Source organism: Mustela erminea, chromosome X, assembly GCF_009829155.1.
Source record: "Mustela erminea isolate mMusErm1 chromosome X, mMusErm1.Pri, whole genome shotgun sequence".
NCBI classification, from domain to species: Eukaryota; Metazoa; Chordata; class Mammalia; order Carnivora; family Mustelidae; genus Mustela; species Mustela erminea.
In genome coordinates, this window is record NC_045635.1 from 22,018,822 (window position 1) to 22,037,987 (window position 19,166).

The window sequence follows — 19,166 nt, forward strand, 5'->3', positions numbered from 1 at the left end:
AAAAAGGCAGAAACTGGAGGGGAATCTACCCTTGAAAGAACATAGCTGTACTTGGTGAAATTTGTGAGTTTACAACTTTTTGCTTTGTAGTATGGCTAGATCTCTCTATAGTGTGGGAACACAGAAAGCTGTGGCTTTATACAAACTGCACAGACCACATGCCCAGAAAACCCTGGGTGCAGTTGCTACTTGCAACTTTCAGGAGGAGCAGGTTTTGTGGCTGGGAGAAAGGAATTCAGACATTGCAGGTTTGAGGCTCCGCATTTGATGGTGCTCAGTAAACAACAACATTTACTTTAAATATAAAGCATTTTATACTTTTTTAAAAAAAGATTTTATTTATTTATTTGACAGACAGAGATCACAAGTAGGCAGAGAGGCAAGCAGAGAGAGAGAAAGAGAGGAGGAAGCAGGCTCCCCCCTGAGTAGAGCCCCCGATGCAGGGTGGATCCCAGGACCCTGGGATCATGACCTGAGCTGAAGGCAGAGGCTTTAACCCACTGAGCCACCCAGGCGCCCCACATTTTACACTTTTAAAAAAAGTCCATCCCAGTCCCTGAGAATTTCTGTCATAGAACATTAAACCTCTGAATATAGAGAAATACCTGAACATTAGTAATTCACCTCAAATGATTTTACATTAATCCTTATTGAATTACATTTGTTTGTTTCATCAATATATCACCATCTACAGATTACAGGAGATAACTTATAATTCTACCTGTGTCTTTAGAGTTGAAAGATCATTATATGTATGATTTTCATTTCCGTTATACTTTAGCCCTATTAGAGGTTTTGTGTAATTAAGCCAATGTTTGGTAAATTATTTTTAGTTCTGATCTTGGGCTTTAAGTTTTGTGTACTACTAGTAACTTTGGCTAAATAACCCAATATATAAATAACAATACTGATTACTAGTCACAATAATCTAGAGGAAAACGGGTATTATATCTGAATTGTCTGTTTACCATATATTCACCATACTTTTGCAGGCACAGCACAAAATCTAAATGCAAACAGACGAACCTTAATTGTCTTACAATACCTAATATTCTACAAAAAGCACAACTGCTTAAATTTAATTAGCATATTCACATATAATATTACTGCTATCCTCCAGTAACTTCTAAATATTTCTGAAAACTGTTAGAGGAAAAAAAATGAGCTAGGGAAAAAGGTTGTCATGAACAAGTCTCTAATTGGGAACTACAGAAAGTAAATTCAGTCTCATGGGTTTTTTTTCCCCCTTTCATTTTCAGCGACAATTACAACATCTTTCTTTTTATTTTTTTAATAAAGTTTATTTATCTAAGTAATCTCTACACCCAACCTGAGACTCGAAGTCACAACCCCAAGATCAAGTATCACGAGTTCTTCTGACTGAGCCAGCTAGGTGCTCCACAACATCTTTCTAAGAGAAGGAAGCAGCATCAAACTTTGTACTATAGAGCATTTTTACAAGATGGGATAAGTGAAAGTTTTCTTCATGGTAAAGAAAAAGAAATTCAGAAGTGTAATTCTGTATGAAAGAAAATCATTTTTTAAAATATTGATAGTGGCCTATGACATATTGAAATGAGATGTCTATGCCCCAAAATAAATTTGCACAATCTTTAAAACTTTACTTTGCTACTGTATATATACTTGTCTTAAGTTTTAAGTCTAAAACTTAAAAAATAAACCCACCTAGACACTGAACTAGTTTAAAGGAATGACAACATACTCAGTTTATGAAATTCTAAATGCATCATGACATCTAACCATGAGAAAGAGAGAGAGACTTTAAAAATCACCAAATGCTAGAAAATTAAACCTGTCCCTAATAAAGAAAGCTATGCATCTTTACAAAAGAGCTTAAGTTCAGTGTTATGCAGAAAAGGTAGATTTTGTTTTTATTGTTTATATTGTTTTTAAATTATTAATGAAGCTACTAATAGCTTAGAAGTTATTTTGTTAAATAAGATAATTAATGATCAAGATACCAAAAAATTATTAAATTATAAAATACATATTACTTAATATATTCTCTTGTGTAGAAATCAGGTCTTTCTTAGACTAAATAAAATCCAGGGTCCTAGCTCCCCACTTTGTAAGTACAATTCATCTTTCAGTAGGCGTTTTGTAAGTAAGTCTTTCTAGTATTTATAGCTATAAGTAACCTTAATAAATCTTTTCAGAAATATAAAATAAATCTAATTTTCTTTTTCCTCTTTTGACTTAATGTTGAGCATTCTCACACCAGTAATTGTGATATATTTTGATTTGGGTCTACTTTGTCTATATTCCTGTAAAATCATGGTGTTAGGATCTGTACCTGACACTCTGGATCTCAGCAGACAAAGCAAAACAAAATATTCCCTGTTGGCATTCTAGACACTGTATTTATAAGAAATTAGGATTTATATACAAACTATTTTTGCCTACATCTTACCATTCATATATTGAATTTCATGAGCTTAAAATTATAATCCACTCCAAAAATACAATCCCTACCCCATAAACTCCTCCAAATTATATTTGTTACAGAGTAATTAACTACATGAACTCTGGCCTGCTCAAAATAAGTGAGCTCCTCTGAACTTGTACTATTGCGTAATTAAGGAAATTACACCCACCCTAACAGTATTCTTAAAAAGAGAAAATTAGATAGTAAAAATTCAATTTTCACATATCAAATGTACAAATTAATTATGCACAGCAACGTGGCATTTTAAACTAGGTAGCTATAGGCATTTTAACTTGGGAGTATATATGCAAGGCTCTTAGATGTTTTCCATCAAATTTCCTCTTATTAGATCTGGCTCACCGTTCCAGTCTATTGACATCTTTTTGAATAGATTCTGTTGTACAGCCAATTTATTCTTTCCACTTTTGTGTCATCTGTAATTTTGATAATCATGTTTTCCAGAACTTGGCTGCAGTGACTAACAATATTAGGCAAGACAGAGCCTCCTCTTCTCTGCATAGCCAACCACATATAATTTTGACTAAATGAACTCATATTTAGGGCTTGTGTCTACAGTTTTTCATGGAACTATGCATCGGAGAAAATGCCACATGCTTTGCTGGTGTCCAGATGTGCACAGTTCTCTGCTCTACTAACCTCATAAGCTGTCATGAAAGGAAGGCACTTTAGCTTCACATAACTTGTTCTTGTGAACTCTGCTGGCCACTCTCAATCTTGTTTTGGAACTAAGATTTTCTTCACTTGAACTGGAGACCTTCACAATCTCTCTATCAAGTACTGCATGGCCTAGGGATACCAAGGGAACATGTTCTGTCATAAAACACAGGTCCCTCCATCTTAACAGACTATACTGGTCCATAGGCACCTCAGTTCTATCTCTTCTTAATGCATGAAATTATCCCTGCTATACCAACATAGCATTTTCAAAGTCTATCAAGGTCAAAGACCATTGCCATAAATTTCTCACTATACTCAGAGATAATTTGTTTGGACCAGGACATGTGAATTCATACTTAGGAGCATGGTAAATTTGTAGGCTTGTATTTTCTCTTGTCAATATTTGGGTAAAGGAAAAGATGCAGGCTACAAAATAAAAATAATGATTAGCTGTGTCACTTCCAACACCTATGATGTCATCCACAGAACTTCCTTTCTCATGCTAATTATTGTTCTAAAGCAGTGCTTATGAAGGACAGTAGTATCTAGATAGAGAAGTTTATCCTTGGTACTTAGAGGTGATACTAGGAATTTAAAAATTGTTTTCAATCTAGAAAAGGGTACCTACAAGAGGCAGAATTCATAGATGGCACAAGTAGATTCTCAGCGGCTGCTATATGCACACCTTCTTCCAGATACTTATTTAAATACTAACCTAGGTATTGCTGAAAGGAATTTTGCTAATATAATTAAGATCTCAAATCAACTGACCTTAAGATAGGGTGATTATCAGGGTAGGTTTGATCCCTTTAAAAGTAAACAGTTTTCTCAAGCTAATCAACGAAGAGGAAGTCAGAGAGACATGGTCCAGTTGGCCTGGAAAGCAAATTTACATGTTGCTGTGTAATTTGCTGTGGGAACCACACGGCAAGACACTATGGACAGCCTCTAGATTCTAAGAGCAGTCTACAGCTAACAGGAGAAGGAGGACCTCAGTCCTAAAACCACAAGACTATTAATGCTAACAACCAGTGAGCCTGAAAGAGGACCCCTAGCTCCAGACAACAATTAAGAGAACTAGACAACAACTTAATATCAGCCCAGTGAGTCTATGAGTAAAGAATCCATCCACATCATGCTCAGATTTCCCCTTACAAACTGAGGTAATCAATTTGTGTTGTTTTAAGACACTAAGTTTGTGGTAACGTGCTGTGTAGCAGCAGAAAACTAACATAAGGCATGTATCATAAATGCAGAAGTCAACAACTTTTCACTAAGTATAATTGGTATCCTGAACAAGAAATGGTACCACGTCCCAGAAGTTGCTCTCATGCTCTCTTCCAGCCACTGTCCCACTCACCATTCACCATTCTTCTACCTTTGTTCCCAGGAGAAACAAGTGCTCAGACTTCCAACAGTATGGGTTAGTTCAGTCTGTTTATGTATTTTAAATATACGAAATGATTCATTATATGCTCTTTTGGCTTTGACTCTTTGGTTTTAAATGGACAATATTGTTGGTAAGGTTTATCTAAATTGTTGCATAGACTTGTATATACTTCATTCTCATTGCTGTATAATAGTCTACTGTGTGAATAGAACACAATTTACTTATTCATATGACCTATTGTTTATATGGGGAGTTTCCAATGCAAGGTCTATTTCAAAGAATAATGCATTCTAGCATATGTCTTTTGGTATGCATAATACTTAAGTTTTAAACTAAGAGAAAAATTATCAGTCATTTCAGAAAACTGGATAAAGATAAAATACTGAGAAAAGAGTATGTATTTTTAGTCAGAAATCCCTGGATTTATGTTGTAGACAGCTACATTCTCCATGTGATCTTGATCAACTTACTTTTCTTTACTCAGTTTCTACATTTCTAAAATACAGAGTGTTAAAAACATAATCTTTGACTTCTCTTGAAGATTAGAATCTGTGCACTGTCCAATACAGTGACCACTACCACATATGGCCTCTGAAATGGAATGGAAATAAATTAAATTTAATTTAAAACCAAGTTCCTTGGTCACATTCGACATATTTCATTTGCCAAATAACCACATGCTACTGGACAGTGCTGTATGTATATCAAGTATTTAAGCCATACTGGAACTCTTACATTGTTACTCAATAAATGATCGTGTGTCATGTATTTTCTCCACTCAACCCCATTATAATTTTGAGGCATTCATTCCCCACTCAAATAATCTCCTGAATTACTCTGGCATTCATGGAAGTTATCTCAATGATACCTCTGAAAGTTTTGTTTGGTACCATGAGCTATCTTTTATTTTTTCCTGTTTTCTCTTTCCTTCTGGTGATAGACCCAGTGAGATCCATGACATGGGTACAGGCCAATGATATGGCTTCCTTTGTCTTCCCGCCCCGCAGGGGTTCCTGGAAGTCTCATCATGCTAGACCACAGTAGGCAAGCCTGTCCTTTGGACTCCACAAACAATTCATCTATCTATGCTCATTACTAAGCACCCCTCTGTCACAATATTTAGGGAGGTGTCCCCGTATCTTGTTAACATCCCACAGAGTCATATGGACAACACTCTTTCCATTCCCTGCTTAAAAACTCCATTTCTCAGGGCGCCTGGGTGGCTCAGTGAGTTAAAGCCTCTGCCTTCAGCTCTGCTTGTGATCCCAGGGTCCTGGGATCAAGCCCTGTATCAGACTCTCTGCTCAGCAGGGAGCCTGCTTCCCCCCTCTCTCTCTCTCTGCCTGACTCTCTGTCTACTTGTGACCTCTGTCAAATAAATAAATAAAATCTTAAAAAAAAAAAAAAAACTCCATTTATCCTTGGAATTCAGGCATGGGATCTTTGGGAATGGTTTAAGGATAAACTTGAGAATCACCACGCTTATTTAAAATATTCTTTCTCTTTGGAATGGATATTTCTTTCCTTTAAATTATCTTTCGTCTTCTGGTTCTTTGTGTTTCATTTTCCGTTTTTTTCTTCAAAAGCTATGATGGTTGTTATTATTATTATATTATTATTTTTTATTAGTGATACTTACTATGTGACAAATGCCATGATAGGTGTGTTGGAAGTTGAAAAATGTCATGGCCTTCGTCATTCAGAACCTATAGGAAGGAAGAAAAGATCTAATCTTGAGTAATCATAATCTGAGGTAGATAATTATGTTGCTTGGCAATAAACACGATTATCTGCATCATTTTTATGATACTTATAAGTTTCAAACATAGAAATAACAGAAATCAGAAAACAGTACCATCTGGTTTTATTTTCCCTTTTTATTTCTCTTATTTTCTCTTTGGAACTATTCTTCTGTATAGGCAAGAAAGCAACTGTATGTGTGATGTGACTTTAAGAAAAACTAAATATCTCATTTGCATTATTATTTTTTCTTTCTAGGTTACCCGAAACTCTCAGTCTCATATTGAGGCCATTTACATCCATCAGACTCTTATTCAAATATAAAAATGTCATTTGGGAGTTGACAGGTGAAAAGGTTGCTTGGTGATCCTTTGGTATTTCCTGAACTCCAGTAAACGGGTGGGCGGGGGCGGGGGGTTGTTGGCAAGTGCCACAAAGAGAGTGAGGGACAGGGAAGGGAGGAGAAAGCTTGGGAGGTGAGTAGCACTCAATGCTCGTGCCTGGAAGCTGGGCTGCAGACCTCCCAGGAACCCAGAGTTGAAGATGAAATGAAGAGAGAGGATGACGGCAGAGAAACATATCTAGACATGGTGACAGTGTGAGGCTACTGTTTGTGAAAATCCATTTCACTTTGTCTACATGCTTGTCATGATGTCTCTGCGATATTTCGTATACTTGTGCTTAGCCCTTTCTCATTAAATGCCTCTAATTTGGAATCAAAGGATCACACAGGATGGTTTTTTTCAAAGAGCATGAAGTATTTTGAACTCTCCAAAAGACTTCCAGAAATATTTTTGTTGCAAATGTGTCATTTTAAAGTTGGAAAGCAATATGGAACCACATGATGTGTATGCAGAGCAGCCAGAATTCATCTTCTTGCATAAAGATGATAAGACTGATCCAATATACAGACAGATTGTGAGGGAAGAAAAGACATGTTAAGACAGGAGAGGCTGCTCAATAAAGGCTTTACTGAGCTGTTTTTATTGAAATAAAATAAATGAAGAGTTCTTTAGGTTAACACAGATCTTAGAATAGTTTACAGCAACTACGAAGCTAGAGCCCAGACAATCCTAAACTGTACCTCCTGAGACATTAAATGCTGCAGCAATGTCTCTGTAGTAATCAGTCACGTACAAAGTCAAGATGAAATATATATGCAAAACTTATACCACATATGATAAGCTCTTTGATTCTTTTCACTTCTAACAGGAAGATATTCTTTTACACCAAATGTAGTACATATACACATGCAGTACGTGGAATTTTTAGCATCCTGTGCAGCCTCATACATATTTGTTGTATTGCTCTTTACTACCATTTCCACAGGTCAGTGATTCACAGTTTGATCCACAGACTGGCAGCATCAGCGTCACCTGAGAACTTGTCAGAAATGTAGTCTCAGCACCACGACTCCCCTTCCAACCCCCACCAACCGCCCTGATGTCTGCTTCCCACAGGCTCTGGAGGAGAGATCCAGGGATTGGTGTTTTAGCAAACCCTTCAGGGGTCTCTGATGTGCGGTACAACAAAGACAACAATATTTCTCAGAGTGTAACTGCATTATTGTGAAAGGGGTGTGTGACTGAAAAAAATACATTTTCAGTAGCCCTTTTATCTCAAAGCAAGGGTGTGTATGGGAGGTTTCTCACCTCCCTCATGCTTCCTCTCAAGCATTTGCCACCATATTTTTGTGCAAAAGGCCATGGGAGACTCCATCACCATGATCATTTTTCAATTTAAAAGTCAGTTTATTCTAAAAACCTTAAAAATCATATTACCATATGATCTAATGATTCCACTTCTGGATATATATCCAAAGGAGTTCAAAACAGGGATTCAAAGAGGTAATCATATACTCATGTTCACAGCACTGTTATTCACAATAAAAAATAAATTCAAAACAAACAGACACAATTGGTTTCTGTTACCTGCCTTGGATCTGCACTCCATTTTCAAACATTAACTCCTGCTTACTCATCTTATCCAAATTCTTCTTTTCCCTGTTGATGGAAGGCAGAGTGCGCTTATGGATCCGAGGACATTACTTACAGTCTTGACTCTGAAAGTAGTCTGTAACTCTGGGCACATGATTGTACGCATTTTGGCCTTGATTTTTCTCATCTTTAAAGTAAGGGATTTGAATGAACTATCTCTAAGATTCTTTCTAGCCCCAAACATGTGACTTTATATGTCATATTGATATCTAGACCTTCTGTTTTCTTAAGAAACTAGTGAAATTATCTGTCTTAAAAGTCAGATATCTGAATATATTTTTTAGTAATTGCCTTTTGGAGATTAGAACCATCACTTTGTATGCCAAAGCCTCAATAATAGTTAATAAATACACACTATATAATAAAGGACTCACATGACAACCCATGAAATGTCACTAGTGGTAAAAAAATTCCAAGACAAGGACGCCTGGGTGGCTCATTTGTTAAATGTCTGTCTTCGGCTCAGGTTGTGATCCCGGGGTCCAGGGATTGAGCCCTGCATCAGATTCCCTGTTCAGCGGGAGGCCTGCTTCTCCCTCTCCCACTGCTTATGTTCCCTCTTTCGCTATGTCTCTCTCTGTCAAATAAATAAATAAAATTTAAAAAAAAAAAAAAAGAAAAGAAAAGAAATTCCAACACAGTTTCCAAGGAAAAGCCATGCCAAGATGACCTTGGTAAAATAAGAATCTGGGCTTAGAAAGAAGGGACTGACTACAAAGCTTTTGCATAAGGGTAACCATATGTTTTTCTTCCTAAATACCGTGTAATTCATGCACCTTTGACAGGATGCACAACAGGCGCCAGTGGGGTCTCCAGTCAGATTGTTCCATTTCATATGTCATGGTAGAATAGTGTATTTTTTTTTAATTTGTTTTTTTAACTGCAGTTTTTATTTATGTCTTTGAGAGAGAGATTGCCCATGAGAGCAGGGCATGCCCATGAGAGAGAGATTGCCCATGAGAGCAATGAAGGGAGAGGGACAAGCAGACTCCATGCTAAGTACAGAGCCCAATGCAGGGTTCCATCCCATGACCTTGAGATCATGGCCTGAGCAGAGATCAAGAGTCAGCAGCTCAACTGACCAACCCACCCAGGCACCCAGAAAAGTTTATTTTAAAACAGAAATAGGGGCGCCTGGGTGGCTCAGTGGGTTAAAGCCTCTGCCTTTGGCTCAGGTCATTATCCCTGATGGGATTGAGCCCCCATCAGGCTCTCTGCTCAGCAGGGAGCCTGCTTCACCCCTCTCTCTCTGCCTGCCTCTCTGCCTACTTGTCATCTCTGTCAAATAAATAAATAAAATCTTTAAAACAGAAATAATAAATTGTGATCCTGAGTGGTTCAGTCATTAAGTGTCTGCCTTTGGCTCAGGTCATGATCCCAGGTCCTGGGATCCAGCCCTGGCATTGGGCTCCCTGCTCAGCAGGAAGCCTGCTTCTACCTCTTCCACTTCCCCTGCTTGTGTTCCTTCTCTCACTCTGTATCTCTCTGTTAAATAAATAAATAAAACCTTGAAAAAAAAAGAAATAGTAAGTTGTAGTAGCAGTTATCAAGTGTTTACTGTATAAGTTAACTGTATAAAGCACAGTTTGAAATACGTTAACTTTATTAACTCAATCCAATCTTGAAACAACCCTTTGAGACTTGTAAAAATATCATCCCAATTGTCTAGGTAAGAAACTGAAGCACAGATGTAGAAAATCAAATCATGCTCCAGACAACAAGAGGCAGAGCGAAGATTTGAACTGAAGGACTCTGCAGCTAGCTCTTGATTTCCAATTATCAACCAGTATGCTATTCCATTTATTGAGGTAATGAAATCACTTAAGTAAGAGTGACTGATTGGGGGGGGGGGTGCCTGGGTGGCTCAGTGGGTTAAGCCTATGCATTTAGCTCAGGTCATGATCTTGGAGTCCTGGGATGGAGCCCCACATCAAGCTCTCTGCTCAGCGGGGAGCCTGCTTCCCCTTCTCTCTCTCTGCCTGCCTCTATGCTTACTTATGATCTCTGTCTGTCAAATAAATAAATAAAATCTTTAAAAAAGAAAAAATAAGAGTGACTGATTGAATTTCATCATAAAGAAACTTTAGTTTTGTCTCTCACTGTCCCTCTTTTATTTTTTTATTTATTTACATGACACAGAGAGAAAGAGAGCGAGATCAAATAGGCAGAACGATAGGCATAGGGAGAGAGAGAAGCAGGCTCCCCACTTATCAGGGAACCCAACATGGGGCTGGATCATAGGACCCTGCGATTATGACCCAGACCAAAGGCAGATGGCCAACTAACTGAGCCACCAAGGCACCCCTGTTCCTCTGTCTTTATCGAATAGGGATAGTTTTTCACCAGGCTCACTATGAAAATTCAATGCAAGCTCTGAAACTTCTCTAGTCATACTAATAAATGCTCAACTGTTGCTTTCAGTTCTAAAACTCAGTTTCAGTTCAGCAACTGAGCTATCCAGTCTCACGAAATAATATTTAAAATGTCTCAGTTTGCTCTAAAATTTAGTCTTCTCACCTGCCTGAGTTTGGTCCCACTTCAGGTGAAATTGAACTTTATTATCACCTAAGCTTTTTTAATATGCTCTGCTGATTTCACTGAGTATAGTATATGATTATAACATGGTTGAATACTGGGGAAAGAGGGGCTAGACTAAGCAGGAAAGTCCTTGCTTTCCTGGTAATGGCGTTGTGATTAAACGTTAGCACTCTTTGGATCTGGTAGGTGATTGCATCTGACTTTGTTTTGTTGATGGGTACAGTGATGGACTAATTGAAAAAAAAAAAAAAAAACCCTCAAATCTCTAGCTTCCTTTATCCATCACCTTCTCCCTGAAATTTGATAATGCTCCTTCACTTTGGTTCTGGGGATGGGCACATGACTTGTTTTGGCCAAAGGAATGTGAAAAAATCATGTTGAAAGTAGGGGCTTGAAAAGTACTTGTGTAAATGGGATAGCGCTTGCTTTTATGCCTCTGCCACTGCCATGAGAACATGCTTATCCTAGCTTTTTTTTTTTTTTTTTAAGATTTTATTTATTTATTTGAGAGAAGACAGTGAGAGAGAGCGTGAGAGGCCAGAAGGTCAGAGGGAGAAGCAGACTCCCCATGGAGCTGGGAGCCCGATGCGGGACTCGATCCCGGGACTCCGGGACCGTGACCTGAGCCGAAGGCAGTTGCTTAACCAACTGAGCCACCCAGGCGCCCCCTTATCCTAGCTTTTTAGAGGATAAGAGACACATGCCATCTCAACTGTTCCAGCCAAAAGCCTCTGAGATAAATCTGAGAGTCAACCAATCCTTAAAGGCATATGTGAGTCAAGCCAGAATCAGTAGAGACATCTATGTGACAACACTAGGTACATGAATTATGAAGTTGTTATTGTATGTGGATGAAGTTTTGTTTGTTTGGTTGATTGGTTGCTTGTTATGTAATATTACTGTGACAATGGATATCTGATATAGGTGCTCCCATGAGTTCTTTTGGGGCTCCCCTAATTATGGGGAAATATCTCACATGCTTCTTCATTGATGAGGAAAATCATGGGCATTTTCTATGCTCATGGGTTACCCTTTCATTCTTTGGCCCTTAGATAGCTGGAGAAAATCCCAGATTATTTATTCCATGACCTAACATTTCCAGGAGATTCACTGAATAAAATCTAAGAAAATGATCTTTTCTTTCTTTCTCTTGGTCTGCATCTGGACACAGGAAACAGCCAGACAATTTTAACTAAAAAAACACTTGGAGTGCAATCTAATTGCTACACAAACAGCTCTCCCTTGCTGCTGGTATGAGTTAAAATGCCAGTTCCCCATGTACATGAAATTTATAGGGACACATATTAAGCTCATTGTGCATCTCATTAAAGTACCTCTCTTTTTTTAATTTGATAAATTTGACATGTTACAATTTGCAAATTTAAGGTGTGTGGCATATTACTTTGATACATTTATGTATTATGATTGCCACCAAAGCAATATTTCTCATATTACATCATTATAGAGAGTACTATTGACTATATTCATTATACTGTGCATTAGATCTGTATAGCTTATTTAGTACCTATTACACTCTACTGACTTGGGGCTTGGAAATAATACCACACCTTCTCCTCTGGGAGGGAAAAAATTCTATCCCCCACTCCCTTCAAATAAACTTGCTAAATATATTTTGAAATAAACTCTGCGAAGCTACCATGATTACATTTGAAGTTAGAAAGTATTATTCTATCCTTCTCACTTTGGGGGTACGGAGGTCCCTAAGGCACGGCTGTTACCAAATAAATTCTCTTTCCAATCTTTCTCTAATCAAACCCGCTATTTAATATATTTCTGGGGTTAAAAGGACTAAAATTCTTCTGAATGCTTCCCTGTTACTTTTAACATTTTCACATCTTCATCTAATATATTATTTTATAATGTGATTAAGTCAACACTTCTATTTTGAAATATTATTATACTGTTTCTTGAACACATACAATATTCCAGGCCCTGGAAGATAAGTATAAATCCTGGTTGGTTTGTTTGTTAGTTTTAAGCAAAAACCACTGGGTCAATAAAAGTAATATTCACCCTGACCATTGTCACTGAAGACCTCCTCACTATCTGCTCCTCCTTATCACAGATTTCCTAATGACAAAAATTTCCTTCCGTTACATAAATTTCTTCCTTTTAACCACCCAACCAAAATTAGTACACACACACATTCCTTATGCAACAGGTACATACATACATACACATATACATTCATGTCCAAGGAAGACCAAGTAAAAGGGAATGCAAAAAATGACAGATTTTTACATGTATCATTTCTTCTGCATATATTGTCTGGTTTCATTCAAACCATATTGTTTGATTGTTCACTGCTCAAAAGCTGTTATTTGATGGCACACATACAGCATGAACCAATCTAATAAAAGATTGAAATTAAACCTGTAATTTGGACAAGGCTGCAGCTAGAGACAGATCCTCAGTTTCAGCCACAGAGAAAACATCCACTTATAGGAAAAGCACAGTTTTTAAGAAGTGAGAAAAGCATGCACAGTTGTCATCAGGAGTCCAAGATAAAAAGAAAATAAATAAAGTAAAAAAACAGAGAAATGCCAATAAATAAGCATAACACAGTGGTGTATAATTAAAACCAAGTTATATTTGGGGACCATGAGCAGGCAGGTGTTAAGCATTATGCAAGGCTAGCTGCCGTGACAGAGTCCTCCTAATTAGGCTGGTTGTTGGAGTAGATAAAGAAATTGCCAGAATCAAATGAAGTCCCAATCTTGCAGGCACCAGAATATTTCGTAGCTTATTAAAGAAGATGGTATGAATTAATGAACTACTATTGACTAGGTGCTTATTATATTTGAGCCCTGAAGTTAACAGTTCAAGTTCATTTAATATTTGTGAGATAAGGTTATTTAATCCATTATAAAAAGTAGGAAAACAAAGTTTATTTAAGTTAAAGTTACAGTCACGCAGTGAGGAGATATTCAATTCACACACTTCTATAGTGATGAGGTGATTATTGAAAAAGGACTGCATGGCAAGAAGCTGCACTGGCAGCATCCTTTGTATCTGGCTAAGTCCTTATGACTCGTTCTCATGAGTGACGTGTGAGTGGAAGGGATCTGTGGTTAAGAAGTGACTGTGCCTTTTCCACCCTTTCCATTTTTCATTTTCTGGCTGTGAGCAAATGTCTCTAGGGCCCTAGCCTATGGCGAAGCCATGAGATGTAAAAAATCAGGCCTTATTCATATTATAAGAGAGAAGCATTTATTATTCATCTAGTTTGGGGGCTTATCAGTTACAGCATCTATCTTAAAATACACTAAAATAGGCTTCTTAATCACTGGGATAGACCACCCTAATAAAAATATCTAAAACACATTGAGTGAGTGTTCCTGCTTTAAGGGGTTGTTGTGACTTGTTTGCCATAGAGTGGGAACAAATTCAAGTCAGTCTTTGGCTAAAAAAATGGTGCTACAACATTACGGTACATTCTGGGTCAGAAAATAGAAAATCAAAACTTCCTGGGTTTGTTAAGAAACATGGAGTTTTAAAGGTATAGCTGAAGCCTTGAGAAAAATTTAGAAGCTCATTTATTCTAGTTGGGGTATAAGATCAGGAATGAGTCAAAGAGGAAGACTGATGATAAATGACTTCAATTCCTCCAACATAAAGTTAGGATTGGAGGTGAATTACCAGTAGAAAGTCAAAGACTACAGCTTTGTAAATATTAAGACTCCCAAGGCTGAATCTCCTCATTTCTTTTGGGCATATATTTACTTTATGCATGGGCACAAAAATAGCATAGGAATATGAAATCACTTTTTCAGGAATGCACTCAATTTAAAATCACCAATAAACATGTTTTTAACAGACTATCTTTATTTCATTTAAATAAAATTATCCAAGTGAGAATGGCATGATTCTAGACAATGATTATCCAGTATAACTTTCTGCAATGATGGAAATATACCTATACTGTTAAATACATCAGCCAGTGCCCACAGCTGGCTACAGAGTATTTAAACTGTAGCTAGTGCACATGAGAAACTTTATTTTTAATTTTCTTTAACTTTAAATTTAAATAGCACATGTAGCTAGTGGCTACTACATTCAACAGTGCAATTCTAGACTTAACAAGCATTATTCTAGTAAAGAAATTAGGCATTTAATGCAAATTTGTGTGTGAATTAAAAAGGTGCTTGCAAATTGTAATAGAAACAAGAACTGTATGACAAAATTAAAAAAAAATACAAGATTTGGAGAATTGAAGTTATGTGTACATAAATGTAGACCAATTCAGTCTAAATAGTCAAATCCATGTCATTGGGGTATCAGAAGCCCAGAATGAAGGCAATTTACAAGGACATAGTGCCTGGTTGCATGAACAGACCTTATGTTCCAAATTCTAAATCAAATATTTGGTTTGTTTCCGAGCTTCCAAAGTCTCCATCTATCACTAGATCCCAGTTAATTAATTAATTTGCTTTCTACTTTAATGGGAAAGTAGAGGTACTAAAATGTAGATTCCTTCCATTTTCTTTCCCACTCTCTTGAAGTCTATCTTTATTTTAATATGCTACCCCCAATTTTTTTTTTTCAGAGAGAAAGGAAAAGTTATTTGATGCCAATTAGGTATCTCCTTCATTTACTCTTGGCTTCACTATCATGACCTTTCTCAAGGATCATCCTATTAAGCTGGCTCACTTTTAGAAGTTCAGTTGTAACCTTTATTAATTTCCCTCTGGTCAAGTTTATAAGTATACTCAAAAGATTATAGTCTTTAAGACCAACCAAACAATAATATCTTCTTTGAACTACTGCCACTGGTTATATGTACACTGTGTTCATTTCCATATCTCCCTCATCCTTTAAGTCATGCCTTCCTGTTTTCTTCTCCCAACATCTAATGAATTGCCTCTTTCAAAGTTCAAACTGTCCTCCATGAACAGCTTGAATTGTAAAGTACAAAATTGTATTTACTACCATCAATAATTGATATGTGTTGATGATGTCAGGTTTTAGGAAGATATTATTGTGTGTAAATTCGCATAGCTCAGTTGACAGATGGATTAGGGATGTCGACTTTTATCAGAAGCATGCTATTTTTATTTTCTTCTGAATGCCTAAAGAATATGCCCATATATGATTGATAGTGATATAGCTTTCTATTGGTGTAGTTATTCCAAAGGACTGTATACCTCTTGCATGGCATTTAACTTTATTTAAAAAATGTTCTGAAATAAAATGAAATTGCTATGTTACAAAGAAAATAGTATTGCCTGGCACATTAATAGAAAGGTACTAAACTTAGGTCATGGAAATAGTTTGAAATTTTAGTGACAGAATAAAACATCCTTACTGTGGCAGCATTAAAGGGCCTGCAAAAAGGAACTCAATCTTCTTTTTCAAGTTGTAGCTTTATCTGACAGCTTAAATGTCTTTATGTGATATGTGTGATTTTAATACATACAAAAATATAGAGATGCTAAAATCACTCCTACTAAAATTTGGAGCATCAGAATATTCATGGGTATTCACTGGGTCATGTCCATAATGCAGAATAAAGGTCATTTCAACAATTTAAGTACTATTTTTTATGCCTTTGAGGACTCAAGTAATTGATTTCTATTCAAAATTGTCATAAAAATTACATTAGCACTTGTTCATAAGCAAGAACATTTCTTCAATCATGTTTTAATATTTTATGTTCTTCTAAAAACACAAATTGCAAATTAATTGAAAAGCTATTGAGAAATTGGAAAGACAAGTTGAAATGATTTAAAAGTAAAAGCCTCCAACTTCAGTCTTATTAGAAAGAATATAAACAAAACCATAGTGAGCTTAAGTCCATAGTTTAATATTATACCCCAGGAAAAGAAGGGTAAAAGGGATTAAGATGATTTTTTTGAAAGCAATAAGTGATTTAGTTGCAGATTAAGGATCACCAGCCAGGCAGATAGATACCTGTATTGCCTATAGGTATGTAGTGGAAACATAACAAAGATTAAAAATAAGGAATGGATTGCTGGCTAGCTCAGGTTTTCAGGTGTATCACTCTACATCATACTAAAAGGTAGAGTACCTTCAAACAGGAATTACAAAGCATTCCTGTTGGCTGACTTAGCCATATCACATATTTTTGCAATTCAAGTTAAAAAATTGCAGTATGCAATTATGGTTAATATCACCAATTGTAAGAACCATCGTGTTGACAACCCCCTGAAGTCTGCTGTCTTAAATAAAACTTAAACATCTATAAATTTCTGGAGTGCTATTTTATATTATAATCTAAATTCTTATTTGTTTAGGGGCACCTTGGTGGCTCAGTTAAATGTCTGCCTTCAGCTCAGGTCAAGATCCCGGAGTCCTGGGATCAAGCCCTGTGTCAGGCTCCCTGCTCAGCAAGGAGTCTGCTTCTTGCTCTGTCCCTCCCCCTCCTCATGTTCTCTCTCTTAAATGAATAAACAAAATCTAAAAAAAGAAAAATCTTTAAAAAAGAGAAATAAAATCTCATCCGTTTAGTATCACTTCAAATGATTTGCCTACTTCATCAAAGAAAGTTAGAGTGACTAAAAACCACCAAGAAATTGAGATTTTTTTGAACCTTCCCCTACTGAATGCTCTACTACAGCTCACATTCTAGAATTTGTAAATCAAACTTCACCTGTAAAAAAGTTTCTTTTTCAATATAAGACTCACATTATAAATTATATATAGTACATATATCTTAAATATAACTTAAATTTTTAATGTCTAAGTCTGGTCATATCCAAGACTAGGGTTTTGTTTTTTAGATTCAATTGTGGGGTTTTTTTCCATACTTTTTAAAAATAAAGTTAAAAAAGAGAGAGAAGGAAGGGATGTACACTAGGTGTTCACTCTCTGTCTTTATCATCCTTACATAGACACAGTCATGCTGAACATTGTTCTAATTTGTGGCAGACAGGGTAAGAAATACCATTCTATGGAAGTAGAAATACAGAAGGTTCTTATATGCATAGATCCCAAGATGTGCCCAAAGGATTAGCACAATAAGCAAGCACCTATTACATTATAAAGATGCTTTGACAGAATGTAAATGAAAAACTAATATTATACTAATAATCTACTAATTTGAAGAATGCCAAAATTTCCACATATGGTACAAAAATTTCCATATTCATTTCTTATTTGAGGTAAAGAATGTTAGAAAAAATATAAATACTACTTAATTGTTATTATTTAATAGTGAGTTAGTATTAGAAACAGCAGCAAAGAATTATATTGTGCTAGTAGGTTGGTTTGGTTAAAATACTTTTCATATGTTAATCCATTTAACTTTTATAATAGTCCTAGGAGATATATACTAATACTTTCAATACCATTTTCCATTTGAAGAAACTGAGATGTAGAAACATTCAGTGATTTGCCCAAGGGCATATATAGAGTAAGAAAAGATGAGATTTAAATCCAGATTATCTGGCTGCCAATTCTATGTTCTTAACCACTATGCTAATATAGTATCCATTAGAAAAGCAAAGTATATTTTAACTCTGACACATATAAAGCAGCAACACCTGAGAGCCAAGCAGGCCACATTTCAAAAAATTATTCTGGGACTTTAAAGCTGGGTCTAGATCTGCCATATGTTTTTGATCTGTACTGAATTTTTAGGCTTCATGAATATATTTCAATTTCCACATAATTTACCACCTTGGTCCCAGACACATTGCCAATATCGAGGCAGTATAGAAAACAAGTTTAACAACAAGAGATAACTTATGTCACATAGATAAAATTTCTCACAGAAATAAAACATAAACATATTTACTTTTCCTCCTCTAGGGACACCCTTAGTACATTCTTTCACACCCTTAGCACATTCTTTGTAGACCTTTGAAAAGGAGAGAAAGTCAGTGCTATGCTAGTGCCCTTGCGCAAATTAGAAAAGTGACCCAATCCCAAGACACTGTGTTGTGTCTATTGGAAATTCGTTATAGTAAACTGACTGTTGTAGAACAAGACATATTGTTTCTACCTGTCATGACATTTTTGCAAAAAAAACATTAAAATTGATGATGTGTTATGTGAATGTCCCTCCTGCTTTAGGTATGGTGCCATATGGTGTTGTATAACCCATGAGATTGTACCCAGTGGGTATGAATCCAGAGCCACCCAGGGATCATTCTCTAAAGGCAGAGGGAGCAATCTTAATAACTGGTATGGAAGGTTTTAATCCTGTGAATTTGCTCCCTGGAACTTTAACTCCCATATTTACAATAACTACATATTCTGATGGTAGCAATTGTGAAAATTAATGAAAAGAAACTTCATTTAAAATGGAGTGAGGGGGCCAAATGGGGTGTCTCCCATGTCCCACCACTCATCCATCATCACTTGCAGACACATAGAGATGTACCATGCATTCTCG